Source organism: Hirundo rustica, chromosome 6 (genome assembly GCF_015227805.2).
Source record: "Hirundo rustica isolate bHirRus1 chromosome 6, bHirRus1.pri.v3, whole genome shotgun sequence".
NCBI classification, from domain to species: domain Eukaryota; kingdom Metazoa; phylum Chordata; class Aves; order Passeriformes; family Hirundinidae; genus Hirundo; species Hirundo rustica.
Window position 1 is genome coordinate 7,444,876 of NC_053455.1, and position 21,180 is coordinate 7,466,055.

Below are 21,180 nucleotides of genomic sequence, written 5' to 3' on the forward strand. Positions count from 1 at the left end.
TTGACACGACGTTTTCCCTTCCCTTGGGGGCATATAAAAGCATTTATCCACCCAATGTGGGCTGAGGTCTGCTGCAGGAGAGCGTCTCCGTGCGTGTGGCTCCGGGCACGGCTGTCAGGGACTCTGGTGCTCTCGCTGGCACATTTCAGCCAGGACCCCTTGGACACACAGCTCGAGCACACAAGCAGCGTTTTCTCAATACTGGAATTTCTGCTTCAGACGGATTGAGCAGCGACTAATTCCTCTTTTCTTGAAAGCAGACCAAGCCTCAGCGCCCGAATCTCTCATTAAACAAGCAGATTTACTGCCTTCTAATTTCCTATAGACTTTGCATTAGCCTCTTATCTGCTGTGCCTCCCACAGCCGACTGGATGAGTCTGTTCCCCATCCGGGTGCAGCAGTGTCAGGACTTGGAGGACATTTTCAGGGTGTGGTGGCTGCAGGCTGGCACCGACCGCCGACTTCAGTAGGTGAGGGGACAAGCTGTAGCTGCCGTGAAGGAAAACCTCCAGGCTCGGGCTCATTTTATCCAAATCTGTCAGAGACTTAACATCTTTGTCTGCATGTAATTAAAAGGAGGACAGGAGAGGACAGGGAAGTAAGTGGATAGGCAGCAGCACAGACTGATGGGGTGACTGCTGAGACAACCAAGAGGAATATGAGGAAACTGGGAAAAAACCATTAAAAAATAACTCCAGTTTTTAGGGCACACAGGGCAAGCTCTATAGAAATGGAAGGGAGGGTCATAAATCCATTAAAACTATTTACAACACTGTGAGAGCAGGGGCAGTATAATATTTTCCCCTGCCACTTCAGCCCCCTGTCGCGAGGAAAGGGGATGGAAGGTGAATGGGGTCTGCCAGACAGTGGGATGGGGTGCTGGGAGGGGGCTCAGGAGAGGTGGGTTTGCTGGGCCAGCTCCCAGTAGAGCTGTGATGGCTCAGCAGTGCTGGGAGCAGCAGCACACGCAGAGCCTGCCATGGGCTGGGTGCTGGGGCAGTGAAGGCAGTGAGGGCTGGCTCTGGCCCCTGGCTGGGGATGGACAGGGCAGTGGCTCCTCCCTGCTGGCCTGCTCTGCCTTCAGCCCCATCTGACCCCGCCAGAGAGAGCTGAAATTCAGTCTCCTGCTCTCCGTTGGGAAGAAACCATGAGAAAACAGCAGTGTTGTGAGTCAGGAAAGCGTCTGTTTACATCTTTGGTAGAGTGGATGAAAGCACCCAGCCAGCCCTGTTTATTTTAGCAACCGTTCTATGGATCGCCCGGAATTTTCATTAAAGTGTTATTTTAAATTTTTCTTCTCCTCTTTCTGCATCAAGAGATAGTGGAAAGCTGAGGAGACTCCCCTGAGACCTGGTGTGGAGTGTCTAACAGGGTAATTAACCCATGTTGTCTAAGGTACTCTCCTTCAAGCCTCACAACTTCAAAGAAAAACCCCACGGTACCCCTGGCTGCAGGGTGTCCATGCCTTGCTGTCTGACATTTGATGCAAAGGAGATCCATTCTCCTGCATCCAAGCTGAAATTCCCCTGGTACTAATCAGTGATCTCACATTTTCAGCTTGAAATGATTTGTGTGAAAGCCGTTAGACGGTAGGAAGTGGGATGTATGAGAGAGTTCTCGCTTAGCCTTTCCAAAGAGGAAGTAATTTTTTTTATTTGCATTCCTTGCCTGGTGACATTTAAGATTTTTGCCCCCAAATTTTAAGCAGTAGAGGGAACTGGACCACCCCGTGCTTCAGCAGTGTTAGAAACAAAATCTGGCTGATGAGTGTTTGTGTGTTGCCTTAGACCTGAGGTTCCACGCTGAGATACCTTCTTTAGTGGAAATTAAATAACATACAGTTGCCCCTGTCTACAAGGCTCATTACTGTCTGTCAGTTCTGACCATTATATCCACTTAAAATACCACAGGGAGAGCTTATTGGGATTCTTCTGATATACTATTCCTCCAAAAGTCAATCAAAAACCAATCTAGTGCACTTAAGGCTTTTTACTGCTTTGCTGAAGACGATCTCCCCGTATCGGCTAATCTGCACAGCCTGCTCCGATACCACAACGATTTTTGAGGGCCTGTGAGAAGAGATTACCTACCTGCTTGTAAATGAGGATAATGGCCTGCTTTCCCTGGGCTCGGGGTGTGCCCTCAGAGGTGACCAGTGCAATTACTGCTCCTCCTCCAACGCAACAGGGCGAGAACCCGGGAGCAGTGTGCTCCTTTGGACGGTGCCGTAAATTCAGCGGGACGTTGCTGGGTGGGAGGGAGCCCTCAGCGGGATCAGCAGGTCGGGGAGGTGAGCAGCAGGCAGTGGGGCTGAGTTATTTCCCCGAGGTGCTGGTGTGTGAGGCAGACTCCGGCGTGGGAGGGGAAGGGTTTGCTCTGGAGCAGATAATAGTCCCAAAGCGTCCCCAGGGCCCGTGCATCGCCTTGCTCTGCGGCCAGGGCAGGGAAACACGGAATGGGAAGCGGCAGAGGCACAGCAGGGTGCAAGGAGGGAGACAGCCGGCCAGAGCAAGGGGACAGGCTTGAGTGATGCTTCCTGCAGATGGAGGGATGGATGACGGATGGACAGAGGGACAGGCACAGCACCGTCCGGTTAGAGTGCCAGAAGAGCTAAGAAAACATCGTGTCCCTGTTGAGGGTCTGTGAACTTCTAGGACACTTCTCAGGGGTGGAGCAGCACCCTGCTCATCACAGAGGTGGGGAAACCAAGAACAGAACAATTCAGCAATCAGCACAAATAGTTTAGAGAAAACCAAAGAAGGGAGCAGAGGGATCCTTGCTCCCTGTCCTGCTTTACTGGAGACAGTGTCCTTTTGCTCCCTCAATATAAAGGTAAGTTTCACTTCTACATTTTTCAAGACATGCAGCGTCCCTGAGAGTTGTGTACTAGAAGTTAGGGTCAGTCTGGCTTCCAGATGACACAGAATGCCTCCATGGATCCTCTCAGCACCCATAACCCAGGTATTACAGCACTACTTGTGCTCTCAGTCACCCTGAGAGGCTCAACGCCTTTGAGAAGAAACAGCCCACACTGTTCCCTTCCTGTTCTAGCCCTCTCATAAAGCCAGGGCTCTCCTTCTGTGCCAAAACTCCCAACTCAAACATCAATTTATGCATATTTCATGCATAACTGAGGCATCCTCTGCACAGCTGTATAGGGCTGTACACAGTTGTACAGCTGGACACAGTCATACATCTGAACAAAGGCAGATTTCTCCAAGTATAGCTCGCACTGAGACAGGGGAGTTCAGTGGTGGGGCTTAGGACAGCCTGAACACCAGTATTCTCCGGTATATTCTTGGGTATAGCAGCAGTGTGTTGTCTTTTGGATGTTAGAAATGACTGGTGTGCTTCACAAACTCCTTGGGGTTCAGGCATGCTCCTCCCTGCCAGAGAAAGACATTTCCTCCTTCCCTGAGCTCTTTTCTGACAATTTTCATGCCAGGTTGTGTGTGTGCTCTGTTAGCACATTTAGGGGTGTCTCAATGTGTTAGGGAGCTGGACACTAACTGTGATATTCCCGGGCCCTATTTTTAATATCCAGGGCTTAATCTCCCAGTTTCTTTTTTCTCTTTCCCTTAGTTGAACCTGAAATCATTCTCTATTAACTCAAGGTGGAGTTTCCTTGCCATAGGGGTTTTCCTAGGGGTCAGAAAAGCACAGAACAAATGCAGTGTCACCTGAGGTTAAACTGCTCCAGACCTGCCTTCAGAGTCCTTCCCTCACTGCTGGCAGGGATGGGCTGCATGAAACCCACAGAATACTTTGGGACCAGAAAGGGACGGACCCATCTTACCTGCTCCTTGCTTTCCTAAGAGGTTTGGTGAGCAATATTTCCTATTTTTCATGATTTAACTATCAGTCTGAACATTAGGCTGCTTGTTTCTCTAACTCCATTCTGGCTATACTCTCGTCAAACCTCACACTTTGCATTACAAAATACAAAACAAACAGACTTCTGTGACTATTACGTGTGATACTATTTCGGAAGCACAACAAAGAGATCTTCGTGTTCCAGGTGGTTCAATGACAAATGTGGCTCCTAATTTGAGCAACACCTCGCAGCCCCTGCAGAGGTTTTCATTTCCAGCTGGGAAGCAGCACGGCAGCAGCAGCAGCCCTGGCAGCAAGAGCAGGTGAACAGATGCAGCCCAGCCCTCACCCACGGTTCATCGCTGGGGCTCTGCTGCCTTCAGCAGAGGAAACAGAGCAACCGAGGTTCCTCCCTTCCTCCCCAGCCTGGAGGGAAGTGTCTGTGGCTGAAGCTAGCAAAGGGGGAGACTAATCACTCCTGTCCTGCTGATGAATCAAAAGCAGAGGCTGACTTTCGAAGCTTGTGGTTTTGAATGTCCCCACACAGACGCAGCGCCTGACAGCACGGCAGAGTTTTGATGTGTTTATCCACAGCTCCCCGGGACACAGAGGAGTGTGTTCCTCTCTTCTCCTTCTGTTTTATGGATGAGGAGTGGAGCAGAGATGCTAAAGCTCAGCCTGACTGTCTTGACAGCAGCCATCAAGGAATTCCACAGTGGAGAAAGGAGCCTGTCACCGAGTATTTCTCCTCCACGCAGAGAAGCCCTGCAGCACTGGCCAAAGGGCCACAGTGAGCAGCAGGAAAGGCTCCAGCTGGGTCTGGGGAAACATCTCCCTGCTCAGAGGTCACCTGCCTGGAGTTCATGTCCCAAGTGCTCCCATCCTGGTCCCTCCACCTGGCGTAGAATGACCTCGTTACCTCCTTCCTGCCATCTTTAGCACATTCTGCAGGGAAAAGTGATGCCGCTGCTCTGTGCACGATGCAGCCAGGTTCAGTTGTTGTAAATGCTTAACGAAGCTCAACTGGGTGGTCACGTGTTGGGTTTCAGCTGCTAAAGCCTGCATTTGCAGTTGAAAACTCAAATAGTGTAAAAATTGTAAAGTGACTCATCAAATGACCAACATGACATCTGTATAGACTTCAGGAGACATTTTATACCCTTTTCATACCCAATCACAGATTAATTCATCAGTTTGATAAAATAAAAAGTAATTAATATATTTCTGTCATGTATCTCCTTGCAGTCAGAATGATAAAATATTCACAAGAGAGGTGGCTTGGAAACACGAATTTGATGAAGATGATTTAAAAAGAAAGAAACTTTAATTAAAGTCTAGAAAGGTCATTGAGTCCTACCATCAGATAATGGTGAAATTATAAAACAGATGGCAAATGTCCCCAAGAAGAAGAGAAGCAGTGGTCTGGAAAAAAAGAAAGATCTACTGCTAAAAAAAGTAAAACTCAACTCAGCACAAGCATTGCTTTAACAGCCTGGAGAACAGGAAGAGGTGGCCAGACAATTTGGGCTTGCACTAGACTTTCCGAGTGCTATTAAAAATATTTAACTTACGGAGAGGGGAGCTGTATTTAGATTTGTCTCAGTCATTTCACAGATTTCTTTTTTTCCGATGCAGTGTGGCAGAGGTAGATCCTCTGGTGTCTCCAGAGAGAGCAAACCTGAGTTGATCTGAAACCTTGTTCCAGAGGAAGGCTAAAGGTGAGGACCCACAGACCCAGATATTCTTAGATCTGAGTTCAGCTTAGTTCAGAGCTGAAGCTTGGAGTCCTGTTGGCAGCAGCTATCTCTGTGCCTTAATCCCGCTGCTGGGTGAGCTGTGTGTGCTTGGGAAGGGCTGTGGACTGGACCATGGCAGGGTCATCCCAGGGGGCACTAAGACCAAGGCATGACACCTCAAACTAACCTCACCTCTAACCAGAAACCTTTACTTTTTTGCAACACTCTGGGTTGAGACAAGAATAGGAAGGTCAAGCAGAGGAGGAAGCCCTAAGACCACAGTGAATGCATAATTTTTGGCTGAAAAATCAGAGATATCCATCTTGCCCCATGGTTTAGATGTTATCTTCCATGTTGTAGGACAATGTGACCGGTTTTAAGGCAATATTTGTTGGGAGGAATAGTGTAATGTGTGTGGCAACATGGTGCTATGAAGGTCTTATATCCTTTCTGTCTTTGAGGGAAAAAAAGAGGATTCAAAAAACCAGAAAACTGGAGTATTTTTGTTCACCCTGTGATTACTCTTGTGTTAAGTGTGGGCTGCTGCTTCCCCAGAAATCCCACTGCTGCTCCCAGAGCCTTGTTCATGTCTCGGCATTAGGGAAGGCGAGGTTCAGGGCTGCTCATGCAACCCTAATTCCCCATGATATCATCTTCACTTACTCTGTCACAATCTATTTCTTCCACTCCAGCCTGTCTCAGCAGAGGCAGAGGAGAGATGCTGCTCACTTACTGAGCAGCAATTGCAGACTCTTGGCTCCTTATTGCTCCACACACAGCCCCAGGCATGAGCTCCTGTTGGCTTTAAGCTCTCTTGGGATTTTCTTGTGCCTGTTGCTGCCGGGTGAGTAATGGAGGGATGGAGAGACATCGAGAAGTTTGCAAAGAGGCTGCAGTCCACTGAATTGTCAGAGTACTTCACCTCTCACAGCTCCCACTGTGGTACCCAAGAGGGTTCTGCCCTCATCCCCAGCACTGAGCTGTGCTGAGCACTTCCCCAGCACAATCCCAGCTAGAACAAGTGGATTTCTCTTCTTCTCCCAGCTGTCTAACCTTGCAGACAGAGGAGGCAGTAAATGCTCTCCTTGGCTGCCTGGCATTGACTCCAAACGTGTTTGTTACAGTGAGCAGTGCCATTGTGGAGGAAATGTCAAGTGGCTACGTAATGAAACATGCCAACAAAATATATATACACCAAACAGTATTCCCAGGGTCTCATGCCTCACAAACAGAACAGTGGGGCACTTTGCAGAGGCACCTCATTGATTTCAGCAGAGGACAGGTTTCTCTCACCATCTGAGTCAGCCTTGATGTTGCTGACTATCAAACAGCATCCTTGGCACCTGTCTCAGGCTCTCAGCAGGGGTATGTGAGATTTGAAGTGATGGTCTCAGACATTTAAATCACAAATCCTTCTCCACATTGTAGATAAAAGCAGGTGAAGACAAGCAAAACTAAGCTGTGACACAAGCGACCTGTCAGGGTGGGCTGAGGGAGGCAGACCAGGTTCTACTCAAGCTTATCCACACAGCTCCTCTGCCTTCTGTGACCCCTTCTGAAGCAGAGCTGTCTGAACAGGTTGTTAGTCCCTGAGCTACCATATTTCTCAGGGATTTCTTCAATAATTAAAACATTAGCAAAGAGAATCAACAATTTTCAAGGATATCATGGGCTGTAACCTGGCAAATACAGATACCTACACGCTGTACAGAAGTCCTGCTAATTGTGGCTGGCTGGGCAGCACTACAGTAAAATTGGTCTATGAACTTCAGCTGGAGCCTTGTTCATAAAATAGTTTTCAAATGTCCCCAGGTGAGCTCTGTATCCCCTGACCCAGCACCCTTTCTCCTTTGAGTCATCTCTGTGCTTCAGTATTGTCCCTCTATCACAGAAAGACCAAACCACTTTTAATGTGCAGTGTTTTATTGGTGTAACTCACATGTGAAAGATCAAAGGTGGGCTAACAGGGCTGCTCTTTTCCCAGACATCCTCAGCATCCCTTTGGCTAGTCGAGATGTTAAAGATGGATGACAGCATAGACCAAACTCTCTTGGTTATCTTTTGGGCACACATTGGATGAACTGAGGCAGACAGAAACCAGATCTATATGACTCTTTCTTTTCTCTTTTTGAAGGAAAATCCTGCTCCCAGGGAACAGGGATCTAACACAAGAGTTTGAACATACTTTTTCTTTTTTTGTTTTATATAGCAATTAGTTGAGTTTCTTTTGGTTTGTCTTTTATCTGTTATCTCATGTCTACTACATTTTCTGGAAAGTTTCTTTGATTTACAGTGCATTATAGACTCTAAAGGAAATAACTTCCCTTCCTCTTGCCTATTTAAATTGGTTAATGTGTTTAAACATTTTCTCCCCCTGCCAAATGCAGTATAAAAGAACAGCTTTTGCAGTGGTGTCCTTGGGGCAACTCACTGCTTTCATGTACATACCCAAGTGTGCACAATTTCCCTCCATCACTTATAACATTCCATCGTCTGAAATGGATCATTTAGTTATACTTCTCTGAAAAAAAAAAAAAAAGAAATTTGAAAGCTGTTGCTTAAGGAATCTTTTTGTCATTTTAACCCCTGGCTAATGCTCTTAAAAGAAAACAAAAGTTCCTGTTACTGTATTCTAAAACACAACCCTTGTTTCAGAATTACACCTAAGGAGAACATGCCAGAAGTTTTGAGATTTTTGAGGGAAGAAAGTTGAAAATGAACACATATTTCTCTCAAATTCCCCCTCATCCCCTTTGCAGATCCCCTTCATGTGCCAGGAGGAATAAAACCATGACTTGCAGGAAACTTCAAGTGGACTTCAATTAAAAAAAAAAAAAAAAAGTTTCTTCACTGTAAATGAATGACAAATGCTGTTTGAGGTAGACTTCAAAAGAAAATACAGGCGGGCACCCTTCGGCAGGTGTTCACACCTGCAACACGTTTCCCGGCACAAGCGATTCATCTCCAACAGAGCAGGAGAATTTGGCCCAGATAAGAGAGGGGGGCATCAGCCCCCTCCAAGGGCCATTTGCATCCAAAAGGGACAAATTCCTCTTGGGTCCGGCTCGGGGGAGAAACATTTGCCAGCATTAGCATATGTGCATGCCCGGGGACAGAGCTGAGCCCGTGTTTGGTGCTCCTGGGACAAAGGATGCGGGAAGGCATCAGGTGGGGCTGAGCAGCTTCTCCTCCTTCACTTGCTGATGCTTTCCAAGCACAGGAGATGGCTGCACCTGGACACCCAACTGAGTATTTGCATTTCCAAAGAGAGGAGAGCTCTCCCCAGCCCCGCAGGAAAACTGGCGGAATTGCCTCCTGTTGGTGAGGCATCAGCGGGGCTGGGGCTAAAGGGAGCTTGATGGTAAGGAGAGGGAGCAACAGGCTGCACCAGCTCTTGGTTATTCCTCCCGCACTCATTGTGTGCATGCACTTCTGCATTCTCAGTTTGTATTATCCTGTGAACTGGTGAGGTAAATATCTGCACGCCGTTGACTTTTCCTGTTGGCTTTAAACTTTTTAACAGCTACAAGAAGTGCCTCTCTTTTTTTTTTTTTTTTTTTTTTTTTTTTTTTTTTTTTTTTTTTGTGGTGGTGGATGTTTTTATGGAGTTTCTAAAGATCATGGTTCACTTTGGAGCACTTTTCTGTTAGTTTGTTTAATTTAACCTGGCTTGTGTTAAGTGTGATTATTAAATCAGGGTATTAATTTCTCTGGTGCTGTGAACCCAGTCTGGCAGCGCTTTGAACCCAGCGTTTTTGGTGAGGTGTGCAGGTGAAATCTCAGGCAGCAGGAGCAGGGCTGAGTTTGAATCTTAAAAGGTTTGAATAAGTCTGCAAATACATGCACACAAACAGAGAGAAGTGGATGAAATGTAATCGTTGTCACACACACAGGGTGAATGCCAAAAAAATACCAAGTAAATACATTTATACAGAAGGAGTACAGTGTGTGGCTAAAAGAAGCAATGCCTTATAATCTGGTTATATGGGATGTACAGTTATGTCATTACAATGTGCTTATCACCAGCTGGATGTGAGAGATAGCCATATAAGTACGTCTTGTTTATTAACTCATCCTTATGGTGCAAGGCCATATAAACACAACGTACTCACAGCCATGTAAAATCTCTCCTACTTATCAGCTCATCATCTCGCTTCCTATCTCAGCAGAAAATGTCCTCTCTCTTACTTGAAACTTCTTGGCTCACACTTGTTTAGGGGAATGACTCGGCCCTTTAGCTTATCAGATGTGATGTGGAGATGGAGCCTGTGAGAAAATGCCTGGCCCAGAACAGACCAGAGAAAACGAGTCGGGGAGGGTCTTTATGAAGTTACGGTGTTGATTCCCTGGGTATGAGCAAGGACTGGCAACGCCTGTGCCATGCTTGTGGAAATTTCATTGCTGCCCTGACACCTCTTTGGTAAGAGAAGAGGGGCAGACCAAAGCCAAACTGGGTCCATCCCAACACCCCAGGGAGGGATTAAGGCAGGCTGGGAATGGGGGAAGCAAGCCCAGGGCATTAGACACCTCAAAAGCTGCAACAGCAAGAGAGCAGTGTTAAAGGAGGGGTAACAGCCCATTTTTTCTCTTTATTTTGATCTCTTCTTGCTTCTTGTAGTGCCCAAGGTGCCTAAAGGACAGCTTGTCAACACCTGTATGTGGAGATGTACTGAATTGCTATTTTTTTTTTTTTTTTCATTGCAATAGCAAATTGTGGAACACTGAAGGCTATGTGACAGCAAGAGATTTGTCATGGTCACCTTTTAATATCAGTGTCTGTTTTCAAGCCCTTTCTGAAACTGTGTTGATGTCAATGTCCCCATTTAGAGTGGGGAAGATGAGGCACAGGAGCTTGCTGAGGTTATTGGACCAAGTCCAATAACAGAATAGGAATTTAGCTTTCTGAGTCACAGTGGTACCAAATAAACAGCACACAGAGTAGCTGATTCAGATGAAAGATGCTTGTCTACTTTATTGATTCACACAATCATCTGTGACCCTGATACTGCAGGACAGATGATGCTATTACTACCTCATAGTAAGGAGAAATTACAAAGGCTTTGTCAGGCTCATTTTGGTCTGATCCCTTATTCAGGAGCATCTGAGCCAGAGGTAATTCATAATTTGTTCCTCCTAGGCAAATTACCATTAAAATCTTTTCATCTTGCTCTTTCCTGTGAGGAGTTGTGGATATGCAGTACATTTCTTAGAAAAGCGTGTTCTGAAGCCTTTTCAGAGAATTTAATCCCTTCCACTCCATCTTTAACCTGCTTTCCTAAGGGAACAAGGCACATACAATTGCAGGAGTTATCCACCTACAACCTCTTTATCTTCCTCTTGACCTTTAATAAGGGTGAGGCTCTCAGTTGATTCCAACTGCAGCTGACAGAGGGATGGAGGTCTCAAAGACACTCGGATCTTGGGAATTTTATGGAACTGGCAGCAGGAGGAAGCCATTGGGGAATCACCCCCCAGAGAGTCCAGCATGACCTTCCTAGGTGTGGCAGAGCTGGGTGCTAGAAGCGGGGAGAACCTGAAAAGTCATGGGTGTGTTGCAAAGCAGTGCATCAAAATTGCAGGCACATAAGAAAAATAACCAGCAGTGGTTCTGCTCTCTGGGGCTATTTTGTTCCCTCTCTGAACTTTCCTTTTTAGAGGGACCTCTCTGGGAATCAGGGATTTCAGTTGCCTGAGGAAGGGATTGGGGATTCCAGGCCAACCAGAAACATGCTCTATGTTTCTGGCCATCTTATTGAGGCTTTGCTGTGCCATCTTGGAGGGACGTGAATGAGGAGCAAAACCTGCATGCTCTGGGCACTTGGGATTTTCCTTCCCCATGAGGTCATGTCCCTTCCATGTTGCAAACCATTGGGACTCAGCTGGCTTCAACAGAGCCACAGCAGCTTTCTTTGGGTGGGAAAACCTTCTCTCTCCAGCCCAGAGGGCTTGTGTGATGCTGGCTGTTAATTTGGGCTGCTCCAGGACTGATGGCAGCTCCTGGGAAGGGGCCAGCTGAAGTAAGACAAAGTGACACACCTACATGGTCCCAAATGAAATGCTCTGCTATGCAGAAATCTATCTCACACCACCTTATGTTCAGCACTGTGTCCTCCTGGGAGACACTGAGGTGTAGCCAGCCTTTGGAACACACAAATTACCAGTTCCTGGATGGGGATGGAGAGTTTCCTGTGGGTCACACACTGGCTTGATTTTATTTAAAAAATGGAGGGGCAGAGGGAAAGACTCAGTTCCAGGCTTTTCCTTGAGAAGCATAGGAAGGCAGCTGCCTTTCACTAAGGAAAGCCCCAGTGATGTCTGGAAGAGCAGGGTGCAGCTGAGATGATCTTTCAGCCCATCCTGTGGTTGCTCCAGCAGGTGCGTGGTGCATTACTGGGTGTTGAGAAGTTAATGGCCCCAGAGAGAAGCTGATATGCCCGCTGAGCAAAGATGCAGTGCTCTTAAATGACTAGCAAGGCAGTGAGATGATGCTTGAATTACACCTACTTGGCCTCCTTTTTTTTTATGGTTTTTTTTTTTTTTTTTCCCCAGCTCACTTCCGTGGCATGAAAGCCCAAAAAGTGACACTCAGCAGCTATCAACAATTTTAATATGGACTTTTCTGAGGGAGCCAGAAAAATAAAAGCTTTTTCCAAGGTCATTAGCTGACAATTGCAGCCTGTTTGAAAATTGCTTGCACTCTCTGCTAATTGGCCTAGCAGACCTGTTCATTTGTTAATTTGATGCCATTAGGTAACTGGCACATCTCTGCTGCAGACAGAGTAAGACAAGAACTGAGGGTGCTATTTTGGTCTTTTTCTTTGGACGTTTTGAGAGGACCTGACGCAGAGCAAAGGTGCTCTGTGCCTGTTGTGGGGACCATCCTCAGGGTGGTAGGACACTGTAGAGACACTCTGGGCTGGGTGTCACCCCTGCTGGGTGGTATTAAACCTGGAGTCTAGGTGAAGGGGAATAGGCTGAATGAATAAATTACCTTAAGTTGAGTGAATAGCTCAACATTAAAGCAATTATTGTAATTACTTAGATTGGCCCCAAATTGACTGGTTTGGGATTTGCAAAGTGAAGGAAAAAAAAAAGGTGTTTCGGGGTTAAATGGATGCTTTATTTGACCAAAAATGAGTTCTATAGGTAGGAGTGAAAGGTTGGACACTCAGAACAGATACTAATATCTGCCATGACCCTCTCCTTTCCGACCATACCCTGGGATGAGGGCTCGGGTCTCAGACATCGCCCTCCACGAGGGTGCCTTGGAACTGGGCTGATTTCCATCTCTTCTACCATTTGTGTGAAATATGAATGGGCAGAAGGGTGAAGAGGCAGATCATCTCTGTCTGGTGAGCCAAGCTCAGGAAAGAAACTCTGATCACCCTGTGTGGGAATGCCCCTCTGTGCCCACCCCTGGACCTGGCCTGTAGCTGCAGGATCAGGCTATTTTTGGAGGAGAAAGATTTTGAATTCAACAGGGATGCGATTTGAACTGAGATTAATGCCTAAGATGCTGCAGCGGAAGAGGCATCAGCTGTGTCTCTCAATCTGTGAAAGGTGCCAAATGCCCTGAAACTATTTATACATTTAAGAGTACTCAGCAAGTACAACCCAAACTGTTTCAGGCTGGCTGAAGCAGGAGCTTTTAGCAGCTTCCCTGTACACTTGAAAAAAAATTGCTTTTTCGCATATCAGGTTTACCTTCTCCAGCCTGTTGCACTGCTGTGCCAAGCAGAAATCCTCAAACTCATTTTACTGGTTGATGGTATCTCTGTGTTAAGGGCCTGCTTGTTTTGGAAAATGTCAGCCAGAATTTCTCTGGTGTAAAGAAAAACTAACCAGCCCAGACAGTGCACAGAGTTGCTGGGTTCTACCAGGAAGGGCTCAGCTAAGCTCCCTGAGCTTGAGCCCAAGGTTTCGGGAACTTGTGTCATGGTCAGGCTGGACTTTGTCCCCCACTGTCCAGCAACTCTGCCTCACTCTGGTACCACTCTCTTACTCTTGTGCCCTATAAATGGCCTTAGGACCAAAGTACTGTGTTCATCATCCCACGAGTCTGCTCATAAACCCCCTTGTATCCTTCACTTTTATCCATCATCCTTTGCTGTCCCTTGTATCCTTCATCTTGAAGAGACCAGAAACATCTCAGTCTCAGCAAGACAGAAGATAACAACTTACAAATCCAAATTTAGAACAGTTTTTTTGTTGTTGTTGTTTATTTTTGAATTAGGGAGGAAAATTATTGCTCGTTTTAAGGTCAGTCTCAGGTCCTGGGTCTCACTGCCTGGAGTTTGCAACTGAACACTTTCAGGTAAAAGGTGCTTCTTTTACCCCACAGATCTAGGAAAACACTGGTTTTGTGTGTAATCCAGGTGCTGGGCACACCTATTGGAGAAGATCCCAGGAGCATCGTGCCAGGGTGCAAAGTGAAGAGGATTTTCAATCCTCCCTTGGATCTGCCCCTGACTGGAAAGCTGGGAATGGGGAACTGGTCCAGCACCCCTGCAGAGGGACTTGGCTTTGAGTGAGTAACCTGTGTTTTGGTGAGGCTGGATGAGAAAACAAGCAAAAGCCTGTGTAATTCTCCCTGGATTGGGGCTTTCACCAGCCCAGCCACACTGGTCACAAATCACACCTCATTGTGCCTGACAGTCACAGCTAGGCTGGAAAAACTTTGTCATCCTGCCCTGGCCTCAGGAGCCGGAGGATTTACTGAGCTCTTCTTTGCTGTGTTTTGAGAATTTCTTAAGAAAACACTTTCATTCTGTGGGTGATTTCACAGGTTGGGAGAAAAGCAGCTGTTGGTGCTTCACAGCTCAGATTTCCCTGAGAAGTGTGAAGTCTCAGCTGGACACCACGATGATAGATTTTATAGATTTCCCTCCTTCCTCCATATCCAGCAGGCAGCTAAACCCAACAGTGAGCTACAGTGCATTTCTCTGTGTTTAACTTCTCCTTGAGATAATCCATTTGCCTCTGTTCTTTGAAAACTTACTGAATAAGCCACTTGTTTCACACTGGTGGGGAAATAACACTTTGGGGGCCCCTTTTGTGCCTGTCTTATGTACAACAGAAGCGTGGAGTTTTATAAAGTCTAATAAATACCCAGCTCTGCCAGATGTTAGCTTTCCCTTTTATTTTTTGTTCCTTTTTTTCCCTTTCCTTCTTTTTTTCCTACTAAGAAAGGAGGTCGGAATTTGAGTTCCAGACTTTGGCTGACTGCAAATAAAATGGGACTGTTTCTAGGAGACATGTTGTGACAGTGTAAATTATCACATTTTAGATGGTGTTAAATATAGAAATGCCACTTAAGAGGGGATGCATTTTGTTCGGCGTCTGATATTTGTCTCGTCAAGGCGTCCCTGTGAGATGGTGTCTGTTTATTTCCTTCCCACCTTTTTACTCCATTATTCTGCTCCCTGTGCTGACAATGGTAAATGGAGAAGTTGGAGCCTTTTTCGGTGTTTCATGGTGCTTGAGAGATGGAGGCAGGTCACTGCCTGGCTCGAGGGGGCTGACTCCAAATGAGCCTGCCTTCGGTGGAGAAATTCCCGCTTGCACTTATCCTCCCTGGGATAAACCTCTGGATTAAATGCAGGGAGCAGAGGCGGGTGAAAAGGCCATGCTCATACACAGCCCTGAGCCTCTATCCAGGAATGAGAGGCTGGAAGGTCCACAGGAAGCAGGAGGAGAGAAAGCTCAAGTCAGGAAAACCAGGGTGAGGAAGAAAAACATTTCCCTTAGACTGGAAGAGGCAGAATTCACTGGAGTGAATGGGTTTGAAGTTTATTCAGTTATTTTGGCTAAACCTGGCTCATTGGTGGCTCTGTTTTCTTCTCCCAATGGAAAAACGTGTGTTTGGCCTCATTTATTACATCAAAAAGTGGCATTTTCTTTATGGTGTGTGCTCTCTATGCTCCTGAAGAGTGGTAATTGTGTGGAAACTTTCATAGTTTATACCTAAAGGAATCTTAATTTTAATACATACAAAATTACACCTATTTAAGCCTCATTTAGTTAGAAGCAGTGCAGTTTTCCATCAAACACCTCTCCAAACAGAAGCTGGCTTTGCACTTAAAGTAGATTCTCAGTTGTAACTTTATCTTCCCCACCTTGGTCTCAGCTCCATTAAACTTAATCACCATCATATCCTGCTACCCGTTCAGTTAATGAAAAATAGTTTTCTCCAAAGATAAAGTATTATAATTAAAGACTCTGTACATCAACAATAGCTTTTTTGCCTTCCACTTTTTTTCCCCATTTTTAAAACTGGTTCATTCTGTGCAGTGCCAGAAATGCTTATGAGACAAAATAATTCGGCTCAGACAATGAGAAAAATAATCACAGAGGATTACATGGCCACAGATAAAATTTTGCAAGAGGTTCTAGTCCCTGCCATGGATCATCAGACAGATCTGATAAAACTCTTAAATAGGCCAGTGTTGCCCAATAAGTTAATAGGAGTGTTGCTTTTATTCAGAAATGATACCAGGCTGCTTTTAAAGCAGTAATTAGGCTTGTGCATGACTAGGCATGTGGTCTGGCCAGAAATCTCAGCCCATGGCAGAGAATAGGACCATGCCTCCATCCACAGCACCTGAGGCTATGCCAGCAGTTCTGAGAGGTAATGGTTCAGGCCAACTGATATAAAGTGAAATAATTTCTTTGGCTATTCACAACATCAATTTGCTTTGTCAAAATTGCTATTTTTTCCCCCTATGCACAGAACTAATTTCGTCTTCTCTTCCTTACCCTCTAAATTTAAAAAGTTCTGCATGGAAAGTTTCTGATTGTTGCTAATAAAAATAGGCTCTCTGTATGCTCTTAGGATGCACATCCAGCTATATAAATATAGATGATTTGCAGCTATTCAAAAATAAAGCGGGATTTTCAAAAGCAGTCCAACTACTCCCAGCTTAAAGTAGTTGAAGCGAAAGCAGGGAGAGTTTATAATTAAATTCACTGGGAGCTGTGCTAGTCCCCTGCTGAGTGCTTTAAACATTCCTCTCCTTAGACTCTAGTGGGAGAAAAATATACTGTATTTATAGTCATCTTGTTTCAATATAAACATGTCAAACTGTAAATCTCAGACACAGAGATGGGCTCAAGCTGAAAACCTCAAATCCAGATTTCCAACATTCTCTGTTTCAGATCACCTCCACTGTGAGCTTTGTGTTTGGGGATTTGGGACTGGTTTTTCATTTAGGTCCAGCTTCCCTGCTCGCTTTTGGAGAGGATTGGCTCTCGCAGCCCATGTCCCTCTGCACTCCAGTTAAACTTCATGAACTGGGCTAGCTCCTGATTTCTTTCAGCTGCAATGTGCTTTCCCGGAGTGAAACACCCTTTGTGTTTCAGCACCTCTGTCCCTGGTATCCTTGTTACCCTTCAGAAGACGATTATGCATTTCCTCTATCGGGAGCAACGTGTACCTGTCTTTGCTTTCACTTTTTTGTTCTCTGTGTCCCGGTGTTTTTCTTTCCGTGCCCTGTGCTGGAGAGAGCCTAATAATAAAACAGCAACAACAAAAATAGCGTTGTGGCTATTATTATCCTTGCACAGGTTCCTCACTGGGAACAGATCCATCTGTGGAATGTCCATGTGCTGCAGGACAGGCACCTCTCCTCTCTCCTTGGGCTCCTCTGGTGGGAGCCAGAGGTTGGGGGAACACAATGAACTTCGGCTAATTTGGGATCAGACAGCAGCTATTGGTGTGTTGACAACCCCAATCTTGTTTAAGCAGTAAATCCAAGGGAGAAAGGAGGGGAAAGGAAAATGTTTCCATAACGACTGGCACGTGAATGCTGTTATGTTCCCGTGCAGCGCCGGTGCGTGTTCGCGGCTCCGAAAAAGGTGTGTGCGCTCCGCAGATGTTCCCTTGGAGCGGGAGATGTCCTAATAAGCAGGTACATTGTTCCACATCTTTAATCATGAGCTGCAGTGAATGGCTCCTTCAATTCTCCTCCCCCTTTTTTCTTCCCTCTTGACCTTTTCCTTTCGTAGCCTGTCACAAATGAGGAATGGTTATTAACCGAAATAAAAATTAAAAATAAAAATTAAAAAAAAAACCTCAAAGAAACACAAAGTAAAGAGATTAGGCTTGGGGGAGAAGGGGGGACTTGGGAACATAAAGGAGAGTGGAAGTGTGTTATGTAGTATTTGTTTTCTCTGCTGCCATTTTATTGCTTTTCTGGGAGCGCTGCCAGAAAAATGGTGAGTAGCACTTTAATTAAAGGAGGCTCTGTGTGCACTCCAGCTGTTCCTCATGTGACCAGCCTGTCTATGGGTAAAGCAAAGGATGCTCCCGCCAGCCTGCCCCAGTCAATGCTACCCTAATTCCTGACCGCACGCTGCCGAGCGTCGGTGCAAACCTGAGGCATTCGGGGCTGTGTCTGCCAGCCAGACGCTCGGCGCCCCGTCCTGCTCCTGCTGTCCTCTCGGATCTGAAGGCAGAGTCTGGCAGCGGCACTGCTGGGGGTGCAGGAGTGTGTGGAGGGAGGGAGAGCCACACTAAGAACATCTTCTCTGCCTGCAGCAGTGTGCCTTGTCCATTAACAGACTGTGCTGCCTGGAAGGATGGGCAGTTTGGGGCAGCTGGTGGAAGACTGGGCTGCCATCGAAGTATTTGGGAAAGCAGAAATTGGCTGTGAATGAATATGACTGATTTTACAGCAGTAACCTAGATCTGAGATGCCCTAAGCTCAGGGAAGACTACTGCACTTATTTATATATATGTATATATATATTTTATTTTCCTGAATTTGGAGAAAAACAAGTTCCACTGGAAGAGTCCAGCTATAATGATGGCCCTAAACTGAAATTCTGAGCTGCACTTCTGGAGGGTGCTCCATGGATTCATCAGCAATGTTAAAAAAATGCTGACAAAGCAAAACTTCCTAAGGGGATGGAAATTTTTGTGATGACCAAATGAGAAAACTGACATAGCATCTTACAGCTTATACACACTAAAGTTTTGTTTCTTGTGAAAGCATCCTCCGAACATAGTTTTTTATGGAAGAAAATATGTACGTTTGTGATTTAGGCTATATAATTCCTTGAGACAATATGTTGGACTGAGGACTTGTTTTTGCTACAGGGCCCCTTTGCAGCCCTCTGCCAGTGTGGAGGGCACAAAGATGAATGTGATGTTGTTTGCACCCACTGTAAGGCCATTCTCCGGTGCCAGACAGGCGTAAAGGGGCCTCTCTGTAAGCGAGAGCTTCATAAAACCCTGTGTAATAAAACCCTGAGCTTTTGTTGCAGCAGCTCAGTGGCACTACTGCCATTGCAAATGTCACTTCTGACGTGTGCTAATTTAGGTGTGACATGAAACGTCCAAGTGTAACCTGAAGTGTCCCACAGCTGAAGTATTTTATTGTTCTTTCACACGACTCACCTACCAGTAACATGAAGCTGCTTCCTTCCTCAATGGTGCAGAGCTGAGCCTCCTGTCCTGACCTGCATGAGACCTTTATTTGGGAGCTTTCCAACCCTTTTCCTTTCATAGCCTGAGAATTGCTCCTTCTGTATTTGCCTGTCTCCCACACACCGAGGCCCATTCACACAGTTTATGGCAGTGGAGGTGAATTGATACAATGCATTGAGGAGACTGGAGACAAAACTATTGCATTTCTGAAAGTCAGCTTCAGAGCAATGGGGACAGGCTAGACTTCCTCCCCTTTCCAGGAAAAAGGGGGAAACACTGGCAAAACCTGATTAAGGAGAGAGGGTACCTGGATGTGGCAAAAAGCGTTAGATGGAGTACTGGTGTGCCAGTGGGGTGTGGGAGATCGACCTTGCTTACTTTGCCCAGCCTTAATGTGTTTGCAGAAGGCCTCAGGGGATCTGAACAACTGTTGATGCATGTTGAGAGTATTTTATAAAAGGGCCACCTCGGACTCTCCTGGTGGAGAAGGCGTGTTGTCAGCTGTGGGTAGTTTCCCAGCAGTAGCTGGATGAAGGCTCTTGTGCGATGTTTCCTGTGTTATGTTTACTGTGAAATCCAAAGGATGCCCTGGGCCCCCTCTTTGCACACCCACCAGGCTGTCATTGTCAGGGTTTGGGTCCTGTTGATTACAGCAGTGAGTGTTCCTCAGATATGGAAATATATCTGTGTGCTGCTCTCAGTGTCCCTGAGTCTGGTCACGGTCATCTCCTGTGCTTGTGAGCTGGCTGCGCGCTCTGGTCTTGTCTGGAACCCTGAGGAGGGCAGGGCCTTTTTCTTTCACACTCAAATGCTGATCTCCTTTCAGTGACACTGACTTTGTTTGCACCCCAGCTGATTTCTCTGAGGTGATTTATCAGTCTTCTGCAGTGCAGTTTCTCTTTGGGTGATGTCCTCATGGGACTCTTTCGTTTCTCTGGTGCTGTCTTTCAGATAAATACTAGATTGTTTCCTCCATCCATGAAAGTTTCTTTTACAAGAAAACTCATAAAATATTTTCCTTTTCCTGGACTTTATTTTTTGGCTTCCTAGCAGTTTATCTTTTTTTCATGTACATTTGAGTGAACCTTGTTTGTCCTGGCTGCTTTGAAGTACAGGCTCAGAAGCAGCAACAATTTCATGATCTAAAAATGGTCTGGGCAGAGTTGTTGCTTATACAGGAGGCCCTTTGCTGTTCTGTGCATCAGGTTCTGGGGAATAATATGACAGAGACTCTCTTCTTGTACAATAACATGGGTTCCTTATTAGCAGAAGTATTTCCAAAGTGTGTCTGGAGAAGGCATTTGTTCTGCCCTGCTTTGCTTCTAATGCTTCTCACAAGTTCTTTCCATTCTGCAACTCTCCCAATTAGAAGCAGGTTAATGTGTCTTTTGGCAGTATTTATTTATTTCTGGTACAAGTCTGTGTTGATTTGCTGGATGCAGTGTTTACTGGCCACTCTAAGAGCACAGCTTTTACTCTCATTCTGTTTTGGTCTTGCAGGTGCTCCTGTTTAGAGCTAAAGCAAACTAACCCTGCACAGGAAACAAACTTGGTTTTTGGACTTGTAAATCAATTTTCCATATCTGGACGGCTTTTTCTGGTGGAAACATGGGTGTTGTAGGAAGTTGGATAAGCAAGTTTCATTCCAACACAAGGTCAGGATGCAACCAAGGTTTGTACCCAGCCTGGCAGCAGCACTCCCTGTACTGCAAAAACAACAAGGAGGGGGAGTCCTTGGGACTGAGAGAGGGAGAGAAGAAGGGCACTTGGGATGGGGGAAAAATACTGTTAGGGAGATGTGACCCAAATTCATATTTGCTTGTCTGACTGATGGCTCTGAAAGCCCTTCCAGGCAGGATCATGGCCCGTAGCTGGCTGAGAGCACGTCTACATCAGACAGACTGATCTGAATCAGAACTCACCAGGTGCCTTTGAGCAGGGTGACACGGCTGTTTGTCACAGGGCTGCACAGCACCATTAGCCTGGTCCTGGAAGAGGGACAGATGGATCATGCTGAGGGCCAGGACCTGCTCAATAGAAAAAATGTTCTGCTTGGTGCAGCTCTGCACTGGAGTGCCTGCTCCCGCGAGGAGCAGGGATCTTGGCACAGTGTAGCCCTTACAGCCACCCCCAGTGATCCTCCAGACCAATTCCTGCCGCTGTGGGTCCCACCAAAACCAAACTGACAGTGTCTGATGGTGAGTG